At 43.6% G+C, this 21,987-nt stretch overlaps 5 non-coding genes across 5 annotated transcripts; 3 read left to right on the plus strand and 2 right to left on the minus strand.

Annotated features, from left to right (window-relative positions):
• Positions 1–4,006: 4,006 nt before the first annotated feature.
• Positions 4,007–4,079, plus strand: trnar-ucg (transfer RNA arginine (anticodon UCG)). Its single transcript has one exon. It is a non-coding gene; the product is annotated as a tRNA-Arg (tRNA).
• Positions 4,080–5,641: 1,562 nt separating this feature from the next.
• Positions 5,642–5,723, minus strand: trnas-uga (transfer RNA serine (anticodon UGA)). Its single transcript has one exon. It is a non-coding gene; the product is annotated as a tRNA-Ser (tRNA).
• A 4,435-nt stretch (positions 5,724–10,158) lies between these two features.
• On the minus strand, positions 10,159–10,240 carry trnas-uga (transfer RNA serine (anticodon UGA)). Its single transcript has one exon. It is a non-coding gene; the product is annotated as a tRNA-Ser (tRNA).
• Positions 10,241–18,371: 8,131 nt separating this feature from the next.
• Positions 18,372–18,453, plus strand: trnas-cga (transfer RNA serine (anticodon CGA)). Its single transcript has one exon. It is a non-coding gene; the product is annotated as a tRNA-Ser (tRNA).
• A 730-nt stretch (positions 18,454–19,183) lies between these two features.
• Positions 19,184–19,325, plus strand: LOC148642826 (U4 spliceosomal RNA). Its single transcript, XR_015929447.1, has one exon. It is a non-coding gene; the product is annotated as a U4 spliceosomal RNA (small nuclear RNA).
• The last annotated feature ends 2,662 nt before the right edge of the window (positions 19,326–21,987 follow it).

The raw sequence follows: 21,987 nt of genomic DNA on the forward strand, positions 1-21,987 counted from the left end.
CCTGTCACCACCCCAAAAGAGGAAGAATCTAAACACGAAGCCTCTTTGTATACAAACTGGCTGAATGAAACTGATAATGAGGGGGATATGAGTAATTTGTGGTATAAATTTATAAATCATACTGTAAAGTTAAAGAAATTTAATGCATCTTGTTATATATGTGCTTTAATGCCTCATTCTACAGCCTCACCCATGCGACTTTTTATGAAATGTACTCTTTTATTAATATCACGTTAGAAGGCTTAGACGCTATCAAACAAGAATTAAGGGGAGTTAGATTAATGGCACTTCAGAACAGGTTCGTGCTGGACCTTCAAAATGCAGCATCTGGAGGAGTCTATGCTTTAGTAGGAGACTCCTGTTGTACATATATTCCAGCTAATGACTATGATTACGGAAATCTTACGCTCGCTATTCAGCATTTGAAAGAACTAAAAGACAAGGTGAATAAAGAGAGAGGCATAAAAGATACACCGGCTTTTCTCTCCTGGTTAGAATCACTGTTTGGGCCAGGGGGAATGTTTTTCTTTTAAGTTACTAACACCGATTATAGGGGCTGTGATACTTGTCTTCCTGTTTTTATGTTGCTGTATGACATGTATTATTCCAATGCTTCGAAATATGGAAATATGGTACCTAGGGGGATAAACTGTTCATCCTTCCAGTCTGGAGAATTGGCAGCTGTCTGACGTCAGTAAGTGATCCTTAAAAAATTAATAGTTCCATGACAGTGTGCATCACCAGAAAATCAATTTCAATGCATTAAAACTCTTGTTATCCTTCTGATCATTGAAGTGTCATTGCCCCAGCACTGTATACTCTTACTTTTGACGCCTGTCTGAAGTTGGATCCATTTCTAAGAATGGTGACTCACATATCCTCATGCTCAACTTTGGCTCAACCACACAAACTATGAAGTTAATCATCTGCTTTTGCTCCAAGATTTATGTTACTAGGCTCTCTCCTGGGGATCCTCGTGTTCAAACATTGCCCTTATTGTGGATGATCCATGACAGAATTCAGGGAATTCAGAATTCTGATACCTCAGCTCAGATTCTGACTGGGCAGACTGTCATTGCCTGGTGTGAATGTGTGCATATCTGTTTTTGTGCATGTTCTGTGGCCTGTTGTACAGTACATCACAAATGAAAGGGAAATGGAAAACTAAAATAAGACTCAAGTGTTTTATCTTTCATTAACAGTGTTTCATTAGTATCTGTGCTAGATCCTGTCATCCACTGCTTACCACGACAGGCTCTAGCACAGGATAGCAGCTAATACATTTAACAATCTCACTGCACAATGTTGTATATTCAAGGGCTGATCTTCTGTACTTTTTCTTTCACTTTTCATTTCCTAGAAACTCAGTCCTGCCAGGAATAATCTGAGAACAAAATCAATCTGAGTGAAAATCTAAGCAGAGGAAGATTGTTTTACAGAGTCAACAAGGTCTAATTCAAGGTCATCAGCACTAACAACATTCTCTCTGGAGACAGGCGATAAGAAAATTGAAAGTGTGTATTGTTACACAACAGCAGAGACTATGAGTTATGCTATCATGAGAGTGGTGATGGATTTTTTTCATTGCTTAGTTTTACAGGTTCTGTACATTTGAACATTCAAAGTGACTAAAGTAAAGGAGTTTTCCCTTTTTACCACATAATTCCCAAAGATCAACACTAATAGAAAGCCTAATTCCAGCCAAGATTCAATTACTGTCTCTCAGGCATCCCAGCAGTGGATTTCATGACTTCAGGCAGCCATCTTTATCAGTGGAGAACTCAATGCTCTGAGGTTTACTGGCAGAGTCTCACACTGGGTAATACGTTGGTAAATAATGTCCTATGGAATTCTACTATTGATAAATTCTACTATGGAACTGCGATGTGTCCTGAAAAAATCTTCTATGATAGTGGTACAGTCCATCACACCCCACCTACAGCCTTTAAAAGAGAAAAAAACAAATTCTGATATTATGGTGGAAAAAGAGCCCTGGAATCTTTGTAGAAGGACAAAAGACGGAAAGAACGGGCAGTGTAACCATGGCGAAGAGAAGGGAAATATTGGAGAGAGCTTTTTTCATACACTTTTTATCATTGTTTTTCCAGCCCAACAATGATCAACAAATATGGGCAGGCGTCCTGTGCCAAATCCAATCTACCTTTCTTCCAAGCATACAGGAATGTCAGTGAATTAAATATTGACATATGAAAATTCCCAAAAATATGCAATCACACATATGCAGTTTGAGCAAACATAAGACAATACCCAAGTACCACAAACTACCAGGCATCATTAGCAGTTCAGGTGGGGAGCTGTGTCAGCATGCGTAGGCTGCAAAGGAACAAGTAATAGGTCTATTCCATGCTTAAAAGAGAAGAAAGAAAACACAACATTTCAGCCGTGGAGCCCTCACACCTGAAGAAGGCTCCACGGCCGAAACGTTGTGTTTTCTTTCTTCTCTTTTCATCCAGTGTCATTAGCCAGTTCCTGTCAAAATAAAATAGAAATGGATAACATTCTAGAGAGAGTTTGAAATACCAAGGTACAATTTAAACCATATTTCTTCCACTACAACCACAATATTTTGGAGAGATCGCTGAGCCTAACTGTTCTGGCATGCCCGTTAGCCTCCGTCCTGCTTCACCAATGAATGCAACGGGGCACATTCTGAGGGAGATGCGGTCAATCAGGTTGCAGGAAAACCACGCTATGCTTTTTTTTGAGATCCTGAAAAGGACAGAGGGGCCATGTATATGTGTGCAGCTGGATATGTAATTGCAGGTGGCGTTGCAAATTCTGCTGAAGCCCCACTGCCTGGTGTGGACGGTAGCTGTGCATGTTGCAGCAGAATTGTGCATGTGAGATCAAGGGGGCATGTCATGTGTTTGAGCACTTCACTCCCTTCCGGAAGCACGTGATTCCCTGAGTCCCAAAAATTTGTAAGTTCTTTGGATGACCTGTGGACCGATCTTTCACGATGAAGAATTCCTTAAGAAGAATAGATCTCGGCCCACCATCCCAATGCCTCCATCTCAAAACAGCAACCTCCCACTGCCCTTAGTCTGCAAGGCAGTCCTTTCAAGTGCGATGATGACGCCGGGACCTTCGTTGCCTATTGTACGAGCTGAACTTTTGTGCTCATCAATTCAACGCTCTTTCCATCAACTCATCTTGTCTTTGACGCTTCGTGTTTTGTGCTCCTTTGACTATCGGCATATCGGGTGACTGCAAACACTGAAGTTCTTGCTTACGGAGTGTGGAACAGTGTTTTCAAGTGATCGCTGTTCTGTCATGTTGACGCCGAGTGAATCTTTCTTTGGCAACATGGGCAGGCTGACAGCAGCGCGAGCTAAAGTAATGGCAAATTTCTTGACTTATTTCTGAATGTGAATGTTCTTTAGAAAAGGGATGCGGCGTTGCTTCTCCCCCGTGTAAAGGTCACGCATTCCAGACGTGGTTATGAGCGAACAGTTGCCGCAAGTGTTTGAAAAGAGCAAGAGAGGAAGCAGCCCTGCCCCGTGTGAGGATCAAACTCAGGACCTTCAGACGATGAAACTGACGCGCTACCAACTACGCCAACGAGGCCAGCTGCAGTACACAGCCGGAAAGTTTGCCTCATATGGATTTCAGTCGCCCGTTCCCTAATCTTTAGACGCCCTCTGCTGGATGTTGCATTTGCCTTTTGATCTCACCGATACTTTTTTGGTCTGTTTCTGTTGCGAGTCCGTTTTTCAGATCTCACCTAGCACAAGTCTCTCTGGCTGAAGTGGCCTCTCTGCTTCAGCATCGTGCCCTCACTCAGCCATTAAAAACGTCACTCGGACTTCTGACATGCTGACATGAAATGTCAAGAGAGAGTGGCGGAGACGCTTAAGGCAGAGAGAAGATGAAGAGGGGGGGTGGCTGCGAAATGATTGACAGCTGCAATCAGCTTTAGATGGGGAAGTGTACTACTAGTAGCAGTGTAGAGCTCTCTGTGGTGGAGTTCAAGCGCATGTTCTATGGGCCAGTGGCGTAATGGATAACGCGTCTGACTTCGGATCAGAAGATTGTAGGTTTGAGTCCTACCTGGCTTGCGAGGCTTTTAAACCTCTCAGGTTCCTCGGTAACAGGTTGCCGTCATGTATATGAACTATAGAAAAGCATTTGCCACAACCCGTAAATTAGCACGCAAGTGTGGGCTAGTGAACACAGAACTGTATGGAGATCATCTCCAGTTCCGAGCTCAATTGCAATGAAAAAACATGCAGAACAGAACTGGAGAGCAGCTGAATTTGTGCTCAGTAGGGTGGGGAGGACTCAGCATTCCTATTGTTCTAATTGGCATGAACTGCAGGGGATCTGAATCAGAACATGTCAGTTAGTTCGATCATTGCGTCAATATGTAGGCCACGTTAATACAGAATTATTACTTTGTCTGTCTCGTCTTTGTATATAGCTGAATGTCCCTGACAATTTCATGTTAGTTTTTAAGAACGACATTGGTGCTAATATATACATATATAGCATATAAGGAACACGTAAAAGTTTAGTCCATGCTGAAAAGATAAGAAAACCGCCACAACGTTTCATCTTGGAATAAATCTTTACTTGTTGTTTTGCAGCCTACCCATTCTGACCTAACTCCTCCCTTGAAATTCCCTAACAGATAAGGGTACGTAACGGCTCATGCGATGCTCAGTTGCAATTTGACCCAAAACAAACAAGAACAGCAGCTGAGGGTTTGAGTTTGAACATGCACTGTATTAAAGCAGCTTTTATTTCCATTGATAAATGCTAGATATTCCTACAGAGATTCTCCAGGTGAGTAAGCGATTCCTGTTTCTGTTTCTATTTCTGTTTCATATATATATACAGTATATATATATACATGTTACATGTGTCTCTGCAATAGTACAAATGTGTTATACACTATCAGGGGCTGCTTTTTTGTGCACCTCATCTACAACAAGGGTTTTTTTTTTTCATTTATGTTTGTGGACCTTCACCATTTGAGGAAGTGAGTTAGATAAGAAAGTTACAGGTATGGTGAGCAATGACTGACAAAGGCACGTACTGCGTATTCCTTACAGAAGTGTAAGCAATTTGTTCTAAAAAACACCGGCTTAAGTCCAACATCGTTAGCAATCTTATTACTTAAACAGAATTAACATCAATAAACTGTAAGGTGCTGGTACATGCGAGTAGATTTGATCTTCTATTAAACAAAAATGCAATTACAGCTCTAAATAGGTCAACCTAGACTTCTGTAACAGATCTGTTCAGGTCATCGCTGTTCCTCTGACCTTGTGATTCTTTGGAATTTTAAAAGTGTATTTCGCTTGCCTTTCATGTGGTCTGTGTACAAGTCACTGTGGCGTATGCGGTCCTACACAGCCTTGCTATAGACGTGATGAGCCTCCGCTATGTTGCAATGGAGAACAGGTTCAGTACGGAGCTGCCGAGAAAATTCAGCTGGAAAGCTCGTTGCAGAAAAGCATCGGTATCTGTGTCCAGCGGCAAAGCGTCCTTCGTGGGTGCTGAAGAACCGATTTCACAGGCTGCGGGTCCAGGCGATTTAGAGTGTTAAAGGTCCCAGCGAAAACGAAACGGCGCTGGTCCTTTTACACGCACGCACGCAAACAAATGCAAAGGACGCCGTAGTCGGCAGGATTTGAACCTGCGCGGGGAGACCCCAACGGATTTCAAGTCCGTCACCTTAACCAATCGGGCACGACTACAGCGAACGCCGCGGCCGCTGCCTTCTTGCTACAATCGAACAGGGAGTGCGAGGCGGCGGCGGCAGCTGAGGCAACTTTTTTCAAGTTCGCTCTCCGTTTAAGAAACCTTTTACGCCATACGTGCAAGCACACACACACACACCTCAGAGGACTTAAGGGTGGCTTCAAGTTGGAATGATAAAATCTCCCCGTTCGGACATGAAAACAGAACGTTCTTAGACAGAAAGCAATCAACAACGGAGACATGTGGACGACGATTTTAGTCACTGCACTTTGAATAGCATTTTTACTCCAGTTACAGGAGATGCACCAATGGCCCTTGACCTACGCTCTTACCAATGCCTTGAACATTCAAACAAAACAGCCCTCAAGTCCTGCGGTTTAATATAACGCTGTTACGTGTCGAGGCAGTATTTGACTCTGTCCTACCGTTGAGACACGGGGCGTATATGGAAACGAACACATGCTACGGATCGTCTCTAATCGGTCCCTACAGCTGGAAGGCTCCTTGAAGCGTGCACCCCCATCATTCATCTTTGCGCATCTGTGAAAGGTAGACTCTTGAGCAATGTTTGAGCCAGCTCTAAGGCAACTAGTGCTATTGGACAGACACCTCTGGAAGATCCTAAGAGTCTCTTAACACCACTTCCAGCAGCAAGCTTAATTGTTCGCTGGAGGTCTCCCACCCAGGTACTGACCAGGCAAAGAATCACCAGTACATTGAATGAGGAAGTTAATCCTGAAATCCAATTACATATCTCAAGGTAAGACAAATCCATAAGAACATGTCTTAGTATTACTTCGTTTACATTAGTATGGCACTGAGTTGGAGCTCCTCTTTAAGCTGTGGTTTAGTTTTGCATTCATGTGTTTCTAGAGCAGTGATTTATGGGGGTGGGTGGGTCTTTCACAGAGGCTCAGGACAAATCCCCCGCCTGAAAGTCTAATGTGTGCGTTCAGACAGTCACAGGTCAAGAGCCAGGCAGGAGGACAATGGACAGAAGAGCCAACGAACTAAAAATAAAAGAACAGATACGAAAAAGCCACCATCTTTTTCTTTTTGACATTTTCCGACTTTCATGCAAGCCAGGACAAAGTTGCTCAGAGCTACTTGTGGATTCAAATACTCTATCGAGTGCTTTGATGAGTTTTTGCAATTTGATTGTCGTCCTGTCAGCCTGTTTCTGTTTTTTTTTTTCAATCTAGGGATGGAAAGTATGAGGGAAATGATGGAGCAATCAATAACCGCTCCGGAAAAATGGCAGAAAGAAATGGTCCGTCACTAAGGACATTTGTAAAGCAGAGGAGTGACATCACCACAAAGGCGACACATTCTGCTGATGGTTTTGGTGAATAATGATTGAGGCGCGTTAAGAGAAAGGCAGCTGTGTCAGCATGCGTAGGCTGCAAAGGATCAAGCAAAGGTTTACTCCATGCTGAAAAGAGAAGAAAAGAAGCACAACATTTCGACTGTGGAGCCTTCTGCGCCATCTTCTTTAGCGGTGATGATGTTTACATTGGAAAAACTGAGACATGCGTCCCTGGGTGGGCTTGAACCCCCAACCTGTCGGTTAACAGCCTAACGCGCTAACCGATTGCGCCACAGAGACTGACGGCCGCTTGCACTCCCTACATTTGCAGGTTTATGGTCAAAGAAAACAATCACTTGCGCTTCTTGCAGCCGGCAATCTTTTTCCACTGACAACCAAGAAATGGATTTCATCTTTCACAAGCTGTATGGATTTCTTCAAAAACAAGTTATTCCAGAAAGGAAATGAATTCTTGCATTAAACTGAACCAAGCTGTACATGTTTGTCTGAAATGAGACATTCGGCACAACAAGACACGGAGAGAGGCACCGCTGGTATTCAGACCCAGGATCGCCTGCTGACTAGGCGGGCACTTTAAGCCACTAGGGAACAGCGCCAGCGGAGCACCGCGCTTTTGCAGACACTTGGACACATCTGCGTTCGGTGTGCACTTAACCTGCTCTCTGAGCCCGTTGCCTCCGTCCCATTTAATAGCAGAACTGACGCCAAGAGAAATGATGAGAAATGGCATTTATCGGGCACTTTTCATGTCCAAGGAGCTCAATGCCCTTGACACCTCCCCAAGGCGACAGAGCTGTGCATTCTTTGGCGACACCATTTTTTCTTTTGTTTAATTTCTATACTTATTGATAGAATAAAAACGATATGTCATGTACTGTAAGGGAAATGTCTCTTTTCATGGGGAAAGCTAGCACCAGCAAATGTTGTGTTTAGAAGAAGTGATTTAACATGACACGTGACCTAATTTACCGGAGCAAAAGCTCACCCAGCAAGCCCTGCTTTACTTCTACAGGAGAGAAGTACTGTAGAGTCTGCAAGATGTTCAGCTGGGTAGCTACGTCAGCATGCCTCGGCTGCAAAGGAACAAGTAATAGGTTTATTGCATGCTGAAAAGAGAAGAACGGAAACACAGCGTTTCGACTGTGAGGTCTTCTCACACCTGAAGAAGTCTCACACCTGTAAAAGGCTCCATGGTTTTCTTTCTTCTCTTTTCAACATGGAATACACTTATTGTCTGCAAGATGTGACAATTTCATGGTGTTTTGGAAGAAAACCTTTTTTCTTTGAATTCAAAATCAATCGGAATTTCAGCACGACACATCAACACTTTTTCAATTTTAAGGAGATGATATTTTAAACCTGATAAAAATAGTAGGAAACACAAGTTTCTTGCTGTGAAAATTTAGATGGGGAAGTGTACTACTGGTAGCAGTGTAGAGCTCTCTGTGGTGGAGTGCAAGCGGATGTTCTATGGGCCAGTGGCGTAATGGATAACACGTCTGATTTCGGACCAGAAGATTGTAGGTTCGAGTCCTGCCTGGCTCGTGAGGCTTTTAAACCTCTCAGGTTCCTCGGTAACAGGTTGCCGTCATGTATATGAACTATAGAAAAGCATTTGCCACAACCCGTAAATTAGCACGCAAGTGCGGGCTGGTGAACACAGAACTGTATGGAGATCATCTCCAGCTCCGAGCTCAATTGCAATGAAAAAACATGCAGAACAGAACTGGAGAGCAGCTGAATTTGTGCTCAGTAGGGTGGGGAGGACTCAGCATTGCTATTGTTCTAATTGGCATGAACTGCAGGGGATCTGAATCAGAACACGTCAGTTAGTTCGATCATTGCGTCAATATGTAGGCCACGTTAATATAGAATTATTACTTTGTCTGTCTCGTCTTTGTATATAGCTGAATGTCCCTGACAATTTCATGTTAGTTTTTAAGAACGACATTGGTGCTAATATATACATATATAGCATATAAGGAACACGTAAAAGTTTAGTCCATGCTGAAAAGATAAGAAAACCGCCACAACGTTTCATCTTGGAATAAATCTTTACTTGTTGTTTTGCAGCCTACCCATTCTGACCTAACTCCTCCCTTGAAATTCCCTAACAGATAAGGGTACGTAACGGCTCATGCGATGCTCAGTTGCAATTTGTCCCAAAACAAACAAGAACAGCAGCTGAGGGTTTGAGTTTGAACATGCACTGTATTAAAGCAGCTTTTATTTCCATTGATAAATGCTAGATATTCCTACAGAGATTCTCCAGGTGAGTAAGCGATTCCTGTTTCTGTTTCTATTTCTGTTTCATATATATATACAGTATATATATATATGTTACATGTGTCTCTGCAATAGTATAAATGTGTTATACGCTATCAGGGGCTGCTTTTTTGTGCACCTCATCTACATCAAGGGTTTTTTTTTTCATTTATGTTTGTGGACCTTCACCATTTGAGGAAGTGAGTTAGATAATAAAGTTACAGGTATGGTGAGCAATGACTGACAAAGGCACGTACTGCGTATTCCTTACAGAAGTGTAAGCAATTTGTTCTAAAAAACACAGGCTAAAGTCCAAAATAATTTGCAATCTTATTACTTAAACAGAATTAACATCAATAAACTGTAAGGTGCTGGTACATGCGAGTAGATTTGATCTTCTATTAAACAAAAATGCAATTACAGCTCTAAAAAGGTCAACCTAGACTTCTGTAACAGATCTGTTCAGGTCATCGCTGTTTCTCTGACCTTGTGAGTCTTTGGAATTTTAAAAGTGTATTTTGCTTGCCTTTCATGTGGTCTGTGTACAAGTCACTGTGGCGTATGCGGTCCTACACAGCCTTGCTATAGACGTGACGAGCCTCCGCTATGTTGCAATGGAGAACAGGTTCAGTACGGAGCTGCCGAGAAAATTCAGCTGGAAAGCTCGTTGCAGAAAAGCATCGGTATCTGTGTCCAGCGGCAAAGCGTCCTTCGTGGGTTCTGAAGAATCGATTTCACAGGCTGCGGGTCCAGGCGATTTAGAGTGTTAAAGGTCCCAGCGAAAACGAAACGAGGCTGGTCCTTTTACACGCACGCACGCAACCAAATGCAAAAGACGCCGTAGTCGGCAGGATTTGAACCTGCGCGGGGAGACCCCAACGGATTTCAAGTCCGTCACCTTAACCACTCGGCCACGACTACAGCGAGTGCCACGGCCGCTGCCTTCTTGCTACAATCGAACAGGGAGTGCGAGGCGGCGGCGGCAGCGGAGGCAACTTTTTTCAAGATCGCTCTCCGTTTAAGGAACCTTTTACGCCATACGTGCAAGCACACACACACACACCTCAGAGGACTTAAGGGTGGCTTCAAGTTGGAATGATAAAGTCTCCCCGTTCAGACATGAAAACAGAACGTTCTTAGACAGAAAGCAATCAACAACGGAGACATGTGGACGACGATTTTAGTCACTGCACTTTGAATAGCATTTTTGCTCCAGTTACAGGAGATGCACCAATGGCCCTTGACCTACGCTCTACCAATGCCTTGAACATTCAAACAAAACAGCCCTTAAGTCCTGTGGTTTAATATAACGCTGTTACGTGTCGAGGAAGTATTTGACTCTGTCCTACCGTTGAGACACGGGGCGTATATGGAAACGAACACATGCTACGGATCGTCTCTAATCGGTCCCTACAGTTGGAAGACTCCTTGAAGCGTGCACCCCCATCATTCATCTTTGCGCATCTGTGAAAGGTAGACTCTTGAGCAATGTTTGAGCCAGCTCTAAGGCAACTAGTGCTATTGGACAGACACCTCTGGAAGATCCTAAGAGTCTCTTAACACCACTTCCAGCAGCAAGCTTAATTGTTCGCTGGAGGTCTCCCACCCAGGTACTGACCAGGCAAAGAATCACCAGTACATTGAATGAGGAAGTTAATCCTGAAATCCAAATACATATCTCAAGGTAAGACAAATCCATAAGAACATGTCTTAGTATTACTTTGTTTACATTAGTATGGCACTGAGTTGGAGCTCCTCTTTAAGCTGTGGTTTAGTTTTGCATTCATGTGTTTCTAGAGCAGTTATTTATGGGGGTGGGTGGGTCTTTCACAGAGGCTCAGGACAAATCCCCCGCCTGAAAGTCTAATGTGTGTGTTCAGACAGTCACAGGTCAAGAGCCAGGCAGGAGGACAATGGACAGAAGAGCCAACGAACTAAAAATAAAAGAACAGATATGAAAAAGCCACCATCTTTTTCTTTTTGACATTTTCTGACTTTCATGCAAGCCAGGACAAAGTTGCTCATAGCTACTTGTGGATTCAAATACTCTATCGAGTGCTTTGATGAGTTTTTGCAATTTGATTGTCGTCCTGTCAGCCTGTTTCTGTTTTTTTTTTTCAATCTAGGGATGGAAAGTATGAGGGAAATGATGGAGCAATCAATAACCGCTCCGGAAAAATGGCAGAAAGAAATGGTCCGTCACTAAGGACATTTGTGAAGCAGAGGAGTGACATCACCACAAAGGCGACATATTCTGCTGATGGTTTTGGTGAATAATGATTGAGGCGCGTTAAGAGAAAGGCAGCTGTGTCAGCATGCGTAGGCTGCAAAGGATCAAGCAAAGGTTTACTCCATGCTGAAAAGAGAAGAAAAGAAGCACAACGTTTCGACTGTGGAGCCTTCTGCGCCATCTTCTTTAGCGGTGATGATGTTTACATTGGAAAAACTGAGACATGCGTCCCTGGGTGGGCTTGAACCCCCAACCTTTCGGTTAACAGCCTAACGCGCTAACCGATTGCGCCACAGAGACTGACAGCCGCTTGTGCTCCCTACATTTGCAGGTTTATGGTCAAAGAAAACAATCACTTGCGCTTCTTGCAGCCGGCAATCTTTTTCCACTGACAACCAAGAAATGGATTTCATCTTTCACAAGCTGTATGGATTTCTTCAAAAACAAGTTATTCCAGAAAGGAAATGAATTCTTGCATTAAACTGAACCAAGCTGTACATGTTTGTCTGAAATGAGACATTCGGCACAACAAGACACGTTGAGAGGCACCGCTGGTATTCAGACCCAGGATCGCCTGCTGACTAGGCGGGCACTTTAAGCCACTAGGGAACAGCGCCAGCGGAGCACCGCGCTTTTACAGACACTTGGACACATCTGCGTTCGGTGTGCACTTAACCTGCTCTCTGAGCCCGTTGCCTCCGTCCCATTTAATAGCAGAACTGACGCCAAGAGAAATGATGAGAAATGGCATTTATCGGGCACTTTTCATGTCCAAGGAGCTCAATGCCCTTGACACCTCCCCAAGGCGACAGAGCTGTGCATTCTTTGGCGACACCATTTTTTCTTTTGTTTAATTTCTATACTTATTGATAGAATAAAAACGATATGTCATGTACTGTAAGGGAAATGTCTCTTTTCATGGGGAAAGCTAGCACCAGCAAATGTTGTGTTTAGAAGAAGTGATTTAACATGACACGTGACATAATTTACCGGAGCAAAAGCTCACCCAGCAAGCCCTGCTTTACTTCTACAGGAGAGAAGTACTGTAGAGTCTGCAAGATGTTCAGCTGGGTAGCTACGTCAGCATGCCTCGGCTGCAAAGGAACAAGTAATAGGTTTATTGCATGCTGAAAAGAGAAAAACGGAAACACAGCGTTTCGACTGTGAGGTCTTCTCACACCTGAAGAAGTCTCACACCTGTAAAAGGCTCCATGGTTTTCTTTCTTCTCTTTTCAACATGGAATACACCTATTGTCTGCAAGATGTGACAATTTCATGGTGTTTTGGAAGAAAACCTTTTTTCTTTGAATTCAAAATCAATCGGAATTTCAGCACGACACATCAACACTTTTTCTGTTTTAAGGAGATGATATTTTAAACCTGATAAAAATAGTAGGAAACACAAGTTTCTTGCTGTGAAAATTGCATGCAGAACAGAACTGGAGAGCAGCTGAATTTGTGCTCAGTAGGGTGGGGAGGACTCAGCATTGCTATTGTTCTAATTATTATGAACTGCAGGGGATCTGAATCAGAACATGTCAGTTAGTTTGATCATTGCGTCAATATGTAGGCCACGTTAATATAGAATTATTACTTTGTCTGTCTCTTCTTTGTATATAGCTGAATGTCCCTGACAATTTCATGTTGCCTGCGATGTGTCCCCTCTCCCCACAGCAGTGGCAGATGACCAGCCGTCGTCGCTCCCCCAACATCGTCGCGCTGGGCGTCTCCTCCTCCCCATCTGATTCCCCGTGCGCCCCTCCGTTGGTGCCCACCGGTCTCCTCGAATACGGCAACAGTGTGCTCAGCCAGAGCCAGGGCCTGCTCCAAGGGGACCAGTGCGGCCAGCATCACGTGGCACTGCACCTCAGTCGGCGCCGGGGCCAGGAACGCCTGGAGCGCTATTTCCCGGTGGGCCTCCTCCGGAAGAGTAGGGTAACCCTGGCGGGCTAAGTAGGCCACGTCTGCGGCTGTTACCTTCACTGTTACCTGGATACCTCTTTATCTAGAACTCACTCTTCCCCCTGCCTGTCTGGCTTCTTTTAATCCTTCTGTGCCCGGATTGCAGCGGGTAAGATATTTTTCCAAGAAAAAAAGAGAAATTAAAAAAAGAGAAATTTCACCAGAGCCCCTGCTCATGTCTAATTTTTAGTTTAGAAGGATTCAAGCAGGATTTTGGATGAAAGGCAGCGACCTTAATCAAGCCCAAATCATAATTGAACCCATTCAGAGCCTACATTACATTTTAGTGTTTCATTCTGAGCAGAATGCCCTCACACCTGAAGAAGGCTTGCGTTTTCTTCTCTTTTAAGCATGTGTACAATGCTGTAATACAATTTAAAATAATTAAAAGTTTAAAAAGTATCAACTAAACTCCATTAATATCGAGTGTCTTTTATACAGCTTTTATACAGCTTTTAAGTATAGATTACACTTTTCTAAAATGTATTTAAAAAATAAAAACGATTACTAATCTAATCTTTCCACGTTTGATCCCAAAATCCCAAGAAAAATTAATCTAAACTAGGAGAAAGCTATGCTGAAAGTTTATTAATATACTTAGAAGACAAAGATAACAATTTATGTTGCATTTGTCTGATTGTGAATCAAAAAATACATTTAATTAACTGCTCTCAGTGACAGCTGACAATCCTCCATACACTCAAGTGAAAAATTAGTAATGCCAATGTAAACGTGGTATTTACAATTTGTTGATAATAGAAATATTAAGTTCTCTAAAGCTTTTTGAGGCAGCAAAAGATTTGAACACCCTATATTGTAATGAGCTGCTGAGCTGAGAATGGGTTATGTTCCTGCTGTCAGAGGGGGTGGAAAGTGCCCGCGGTTATTTAATTAGTATTACAATTCACACTGATTCCCTTGAAAAGGTATGGACATAAGAATATTCGTGCGTGGTCAAAAAATGGCATTAAGCACTTAAAATTAATATGGTTAATAAGAGTAAACTGGAACATGCTGTACAAGATCGGCTAAACTGGGATCTATCGCTTACGCCTGAAATTGGAGCTGCTGTCGCAGTGAATAGCGACTAATAAGTCTGTCTTTCTGTGGGGGGAAGGGAATCTGATCTGATCTGCAAACCTCCAACAGAGCTGTTCAACTGTTTTTTGTCGGGCACATCAAGTGTCAGGTGTAAGCGATAAATATATTTAGCTGAAAAGCTGTACAACGCAAGACATTTCAGTATTCTAGGTTTCGTGAAAAAGCACATTGTGCTGCTGTAATACAGTTTAAAATAATTAAAAGTCTAAACAGTATCAGCTTATGTATGGGTTGTATTTTAAAAAAAGTCAAAAACCGCACTCAAAATGCAATTTAGCGCTTTCTGGCAAGAGGAGACACCCAAATTAATAATGTAACATGCTACTGTTTGTGCATGGATATAGTTATAATGCTATTTCCTTAGACACGTGATTCCATGTTTTATTTTGAATCCCCGGCGGAACCGGGCATCCATAAGAATCAAGTACTGTAACAGGTTTATTCTATGCTGAAAAAAAAAGAAGAAAGAAAACACATTCCATAAGAATCAGCGCCTTTATATAGCGCCTTTAAAGGTGGCTTCTCAAAACGCTTTACAGGATAAAAACAACAATAACAACAACAACAACAACAACAACAACAATATTGTGTTTCATTGCACTTTGACAGATTGTCTTTAAATCAACTGTTGATTTAAAGTTTGACAGTAAATGTTTATATTGTAACGCATACAGCCTCCATTTCTTATTAAAAATGTAGCCTAAGAGGGGGGGTCTGCTCTCACAATCCTCCATATACTCAAGTGAAAAATTAATAATGCCAATGTAAACATCGTATTTACAATTTGTTGATAATAAAAATGTTAAGTTTTTTAAAGCTTTGTGATAGTTTACCCAGTTTACCCATTGTTATTAAAAATGACTTGGATTCGAACATGTTGTGATATTTAGAAATATAAAAGTCAATTAATTGTCAATTTCCATATTTATGTCTTTATTTAGCGGTTTCATTAGTGACAAAGGCTAAACTTTCTTGGAAAAATGTCTTTGCTGTCTTGCTGATACATTAAGCTTTCTAAACTCAGCCACAAAGTCATGTGACTGATTTTTCGCCCTGTTTCGTTGGTTAAACGCAATGATCACAAGCACCACCATGGTAACTGGGACATGTAGTTTTTAATTCAGATTGAATTATAACTGTACGTACTGTAGCGGCGAGGCTTATTAATAAGACAGAATTAAGTGTTGCTGTGCTTTCCCAAATGAGGCCCCATCTCCCTCTTCATCTCTGTGGTGCAGTCACAGAGAAGCTATTCATGCAGACTGATTTAAAGATGTTTTCTTTTGATAAGGTACAGCTCCCAAATGGGGATGCACTTAGCTAAGCCTGGCTATCATGATCAATGGTCATCCATTGGCGCCTAAAGGTCTGCAAGATTCCAAGAGAGAGCCTCATCCAAGTGGTCTACAACCCCAAGGTCAGCATCACCAGAGCACCGTCGCAAGCTGAACAGCAAAGCCTGGCATAGAGCCAGAGAGCGCGGATTAGACAGCAACAAGCCTGCAACTGCTTCTTTGTGCCCGCAGGAGATCTGAATCCCCAGAGATTGGATGAGTATTCAACTTCACTGCATGACAGCTCGAGAATTCAATTGTTATCCCAACCATTTGATATCAATTTAATTCCTAAGAGTTATGTACTTGTTTTGAGTATCTAGTGTAGAAGTTATAACCAAGTTCATTTACGAAACGGTCTAAATGAATGATATACTGAACGTATGTCCTCTTGATATATGTAACTCTTTGTAACTGACTGAATATATACCTTTTGTATTCTGATAACCCTCTCGATAAGATCTGTTAGGTTTACATGCATATTCTATGTATTAATAAATGTATCCTCATGTATTAGTACCTGTGTGTGTGCGTTGTTTGAGTTATATCGCAAGGTTGGATTCTAAAGCCATTAAAAGAATCATTTTGTGATTTACTGCTACAATGAATAATTGTCCCAGTAAATCCCAAATCCTACAGAACTAGTGCCTTCAGAGAGCACACTACAGATGTTACCTATTTATCGTTGAACAGGATGTATGTGATGTGGCGACTAGGTTCAATTTTGTATCCTCTTTAAAAGATTAAGGACTGGGGTGAGTGTGATTTACCACCCTTTCAGCTAAGAACCCGACGTGCGGACCGTTTAAGCTGCATAGACTCGGTCGTTTAACTCTTCTCCATTAGCAGGGTTAAGGTTAAAGAAAAAAACATTGCTGACTTCTTTTTTTTTTTTGCCAGCCGCGAGCGCAGATTAGCAAGATTTGTATTTCATGTTTTGCAAGTTGCATCCATTTTAAGAAAAACAAGTCGCGTTAAAGACAGGAAATGAATGCTTGCATTTAATTAAGTCTAGCCGTAGGCGGTTGTCCATAATGACCAGTTCTGTTCGAGAAGAACAAAAAAGGCACAGCTGGGATTCAGAGCCAGGGTCTCCTGTTTACTAAGCAGGCGCTTTAAGCAACTAAGCCACGGCGCCCCAGGAGCGCTGTCCTTTTGCAGCCACTTGGAAACACCACTCAGACACATCTGCATTCGGTGTGTGCTCCGCCGGCTCGCTGAGCAAGTTGCCACCTTTACATACAATAGCAACATCAACACCAAGAGAAAGGGTGACAAATGGCTTTTATCTGGAACTTTTCATGTCCAAGGAGCTCAATGTGCTTTCTGTGTACAACAGGGCCACTGATCTCCACACTGGCCACTGAACCACAGCAGTGGCTTGCTGGCTTGACATCTCCCAAGGAAAATGTTGAAATCGCATGTGGAACAGGAAAATGACCCTCGAGTACGAGGGAAAAAAAAGAAAAAGATCATCTGGAGCGCGCCAACCCATGTCCGGACGGCCCACTTTTGTCGACGAGGTGGCCGAGTGGTTAAGGCGATGGACTGCTAATCCATTGTGCTCTGCACGCATGGGTTCAAATCCCATCCCAGCTCCAGCGAAGCCCCTTTGGGTGTTATGTCATCAAAAAGTAGAACAGCGAATCTCCCTTTGATCAAAAGCGCAACAGAACTGTTTTCCGTGGAGCAGGTTTCAGACCCGTAGACCTGTTTTATTTGTAGGGCAGGGCACATTCCCAAATGCGAATCTCCTGTTTTAGAAATGCTTTGGGCGGCGTGAAGTGAAAATAAGAAATGGGCTCCAGGTGCACATGGAAGCAATCAAGTGTTTCATCCGAGCTGTTTCAAAGACTGCCCAAGAGCTTTCCTTTCACAGAGGCGCAACGATTAATGATGGGGGTGCACCCTTCAATGCGCCTAACGACTCTAGGGAGTGATTGAGACGATTCGTAGCGTGTGCTCATTTCCCTCTATTCCCCGTGTTGCAGTGGTAGGATGACGTAAATTACTGCTTCGACACGTAATGGCATTATAATCAAGTGCAGGAGCTGAGGGCTTTTGTTTTGTTTCGTTTTCCATGGCGTTCGTAAGCGCGCAAATCAAAGGAAATTCCTGCGTCTAATAGGAATGTAAATGCTTTTGAAAGTGCAGTGTGGTGCAGCTTGTAAAATCCTTGTCCACATTTGTGGTTTGTTGATGTTTTTTCTGTCTGCCAAAGTTGCATTTTGACATCCGGACGGGGAGACTTTAGCATTTGAACGTGAAGCCAGCCTTAAACCCTCTGAGGCGTGTCTGTCTGCCGGCACGTATTTTGTGAAAGGTATTTTGTTTTTTTAACGGAGAGCGACTTTGAAAAAGTTTCCGCAGCCACCTCGCACTCCGTGTTAGATTATAGGAGGAATGCGGCGGCGGCGAGCTCGCTGTAGTCGTGGCCGAGTGGTTAAGGCGATAGACTCGAAATCCGTTGGGGACTCCCTGCGCAGGTTCGAATCCTGCCGACTACGGCGTCTGCCGCATGTCGCCTTGTGCCTGCGCGACAAAGGCGAAGGGCCGCTTCTCCTTTCCTGGTACTATAGAAATGCTAAATCGCTTGGCCCCGCTGCCATGGAAATCAATTCTTCAGATAACCACACATTTTGCGTTCGCACCTCTGGTGCTCTACTTATGCCTTTGAAAACCTAATGAATAAAGCTGAAAGAACCGACATGATATGTAGGTGCTCGTAAAGCACGCAGTAAAGAACTGTTAACAGCAAGGGTTTCAGTGGGTTAACTGAGGAGAAGGCGTGATCGCTAATTGTTGACTTTTTATTTGGTGTTAGAAACACTCTTACTGTGCATGACGTGCAACAAATGTAGCCACAGAAATTGCATCACGCTTTCATGACGTTAGGATTTGTTTGTGCAACATCCGAGAAGAGTACTTGTGGCTTGAATGTGAACTGTACGTGCCCGCCCCCTTTCCTCTGTAGTGCATGAGTTCCTCCCGGCATGCCCTTCGTCATTGTTCTGTCATCTTGTATTTAAAGGGTTGTATTTCTGCTGCTGAAAATAAGCAACGGTTTTCTCACAACGCCCTTTGTTCCCGACGGAGCCCTTGTCTGTCATGAAATTCTTCAAAACCTCAAGCTAGAAGAAGAAGAAGACGACAAATATGAAGCGTTACAGCAACGACATGCCATGAGACGATCGATAACGATTTCCATAGGATCCCCGCGGTTGCCTGGCAACCGTCAGCTTTGCGCAGTGGCAGTATCGTAGCCTGTGAGGTTTAGCCGAGGCGCGATTCTTGCTAGTTGAAAACTTTTCCCAATACCCCGCTTCCACCGGTTTGCAATACAATCGGCGAAAGCAATTTTTGACAGTCTCGTCAGAGACTGAGCAAGGTGTTTAAAGACAGATTTTGTCATGGTGACATCATGGTAGAAAAAAACGAGCTTGTTACGTCTCAACAGAAACGCTCTTTAGCTCTTTCAGCGTTATGCAGAGAACAGCGTCTGTCGAGATCACTTTTGAGTCAGCGCGAAACGCCGTGTGCTGTCAGTTTGATTTCGTATTGCTCGTAGCGGCCCCCGGCTTATGTCTGTCAAACGTTAGGTTGCGCTTTTTCATGCTGCATCGTCGGCATGAGTGGAGCTTTTTAAACGTCTGTACTTACTGCGCCCCCTAAGAAATCGTTTGTCCCCGTTCAAAAGAGATTGTGCGATGTCCTGCAGCGTTCGCAAAGCAAACCTTTGACAGTTTGAAAAGAGTGTTTCGGCTCGGGAAACATCATGACCAGTGTCCTGCATGTTTTCTGTGTATAGCTGTCTTTTAAAGCATACAGAATTCATTCGAAATCATTGATTTCTCCAATTAACAAGGGTCCCTCTTTTAACCTGCGAGAAGCATTCTTTCAATGTAACAGATTTACTCCGGGGAAAGGATTCAGAGTCCGAAGTGCGGACTGATGGCGCACAGAGGGTCCATATACTGTGGATCCCTCAGTGATCTTCCGCGTATTCAAACCGCCAGCGTGTGACTCCCCTGTCCCCGTGACCTCATTGCTCTGCTCTGTCCTCTGTGCAGCCGAGCCCGACTCACGGTTTAAGTGAAAAAAAATATGCCCTCAACGTGAGATTTACTCTGGAGCGAGGATAGATGTTACCTTTTTATCATTGAACAGGATGTATGTGATGTGGTGACTAGGTTCAATTTTGTATCCTCTTTAAAAGATAAAGGACTGGGTTGAGCGTGATTTACCAACCTTTCAGCAAAGTACCCGACGTGCGCACCGTTTAAGCTGCCTAGACTCGGCCGTTTAACTCTTCTCCATTAGCAGGGTTAAGGTTAAAGAAAAAAAAACATTGCTGACTTCTTTTTTTTTTGCCAGCCGCTAGCGCTGATTAGCAAGGTTTGTATTTCATGTTTTGCAAGTTGCATCCATTTTATGAAAAAAAAGTCGCGTTAAAGACAGGAAATGAATACTTGCATTTAATTAAGTCTAGCCGTAGGCGGTTGTCCATAATGACCCGTTCTGTTCGAGAAGACGGAACAAAAAAGGCACCACTGGGATTCAGACCCAGGGTCTCCTGTTTACTAGACAAGTGCTTTAACCAACTAAGCCACGGCACCCCGGGAGCACTGTCCTTTTGCAGCCACTTGGACACACCACTCAGACACATCTGCATTCGGTGTGTGCTCCGCCTGCTCGCGGAGCAAGTTGCCACCTTTACATACAATAGCAACATCGACACCAAGAGAAAGGATGACAAATGGCTTTTATCTGGAACTTTTCATGTCCAAGGAGCTCAATGTGCTTTCTGTGTACAACAGGGCCACTGAACTGCACACTGGCCACTGAACCACAGCAGTGGCTTGCTGGCTTGACATCTCCCAAGGAAAATGTTGAAATCGCATGTGGAACAGGAAAATGACCCTCGAGTACGAGGGGAAAAAAAGAAAAAGATCATCTGGAGTGCACCAAGCCATGTCCGGACAGCCTAGCTTCCTCGACGAGGTGGCCGAGTGGTTAAGGAGATGGACTGCTGATCCATTGTGCTCTGCACGCATTGGTTCAAATCCCTTTCTCGTCGCTCTCCATGTTTGACGTTGGCCATCCTGTTGTTTGCTCCGGTTCTAGAGCCGTACATTTTCTAGCGGTGGCTGAACATGGTATAATAGGCTAACGTTGGTATCGAGCAGTGACAGTATTTACGTGCCGCTGCTGCCAAGTGGCTCTGGGTTGAGACCGCGTTTTCACTTACTTGCAACGCAAACGGAGAAAGCGATTTTTGACAGTCTCTCGAGAGACTGCGCTAGGTGTTTAGGGATAGACTTTGTCAGTTCCCCCTGGGATGATGGCCTCTCAAATAGTTTGTGATTCCCCTAGACGTTTATACAGTAGAAGCCTGCTTCGTGGCTTAAATCCAAGCTAAGGAAACGAGTTAGAGGTCTGATGCAGAACTGCGAATTCGATGAACGGGAACACTACAGTACATTGCACTGTATGTGTGAGGAAAGCTGCCCCCTTCAGTCCCTTGTCGACCGAACAGAGGACTGTAAAGGATACTGCCAAGAAACTTAAGGATGCTGGTTGGAATCCAGCTCCAAAGAAGCCCCTTTGGGTGTTATGTCATCAAAAAGTAAGAACAGCGAATCTCCCTTTGATCAAAAGTGCAACAGAGCTGTTTTCCGTGGAGCAGGTTTCAGACCCGTAGACCTGTTTTATTTGTAGGGCAGGGCGCATTCCCAAACGCGAATCTCCTGTTTTAGAAGTGCTTTGGGCGGTGTAGCGGCGATGCTTATTAATAAGAAAGAATTAAGTGTTTCTGAGCTTTCCCAAATTAGGCCTTATCTCTCTGTTCATCTCTGTGGTGCAGCCACAGAGAAACTATTCATGCAGGCTGATTTAAGGTTTCCCTTGATAAGGGACAGCTCCCAAAGGGGGATGCACTTAGCTAAGCCTGGCTATCATGATCAATGGTCATCCATTGGTGCCTATCTGTCTAGGGAGTGCCAGATGGACATCTGGACTGCATTCCTAAGTGTCAGGAGTAA

This window comes from Lepisosteus platostomus, chromosome 22 (genome assembly GCF_059453375.1).
Source record: "Lepisosteus platostomus isolate fLepPlt1 chromosome 22, fLepPlt1.hap1, whole genome shotgun sequence".
In the NCBI taxonomy this organism is placed as follows: domain Eukaryota; kingdom Metazoa; phylum Chordata; class Actinopteri; order Semionotiformes; family Lepisosteidae; genus Lepisosteus; species Lepisosteus platostomus.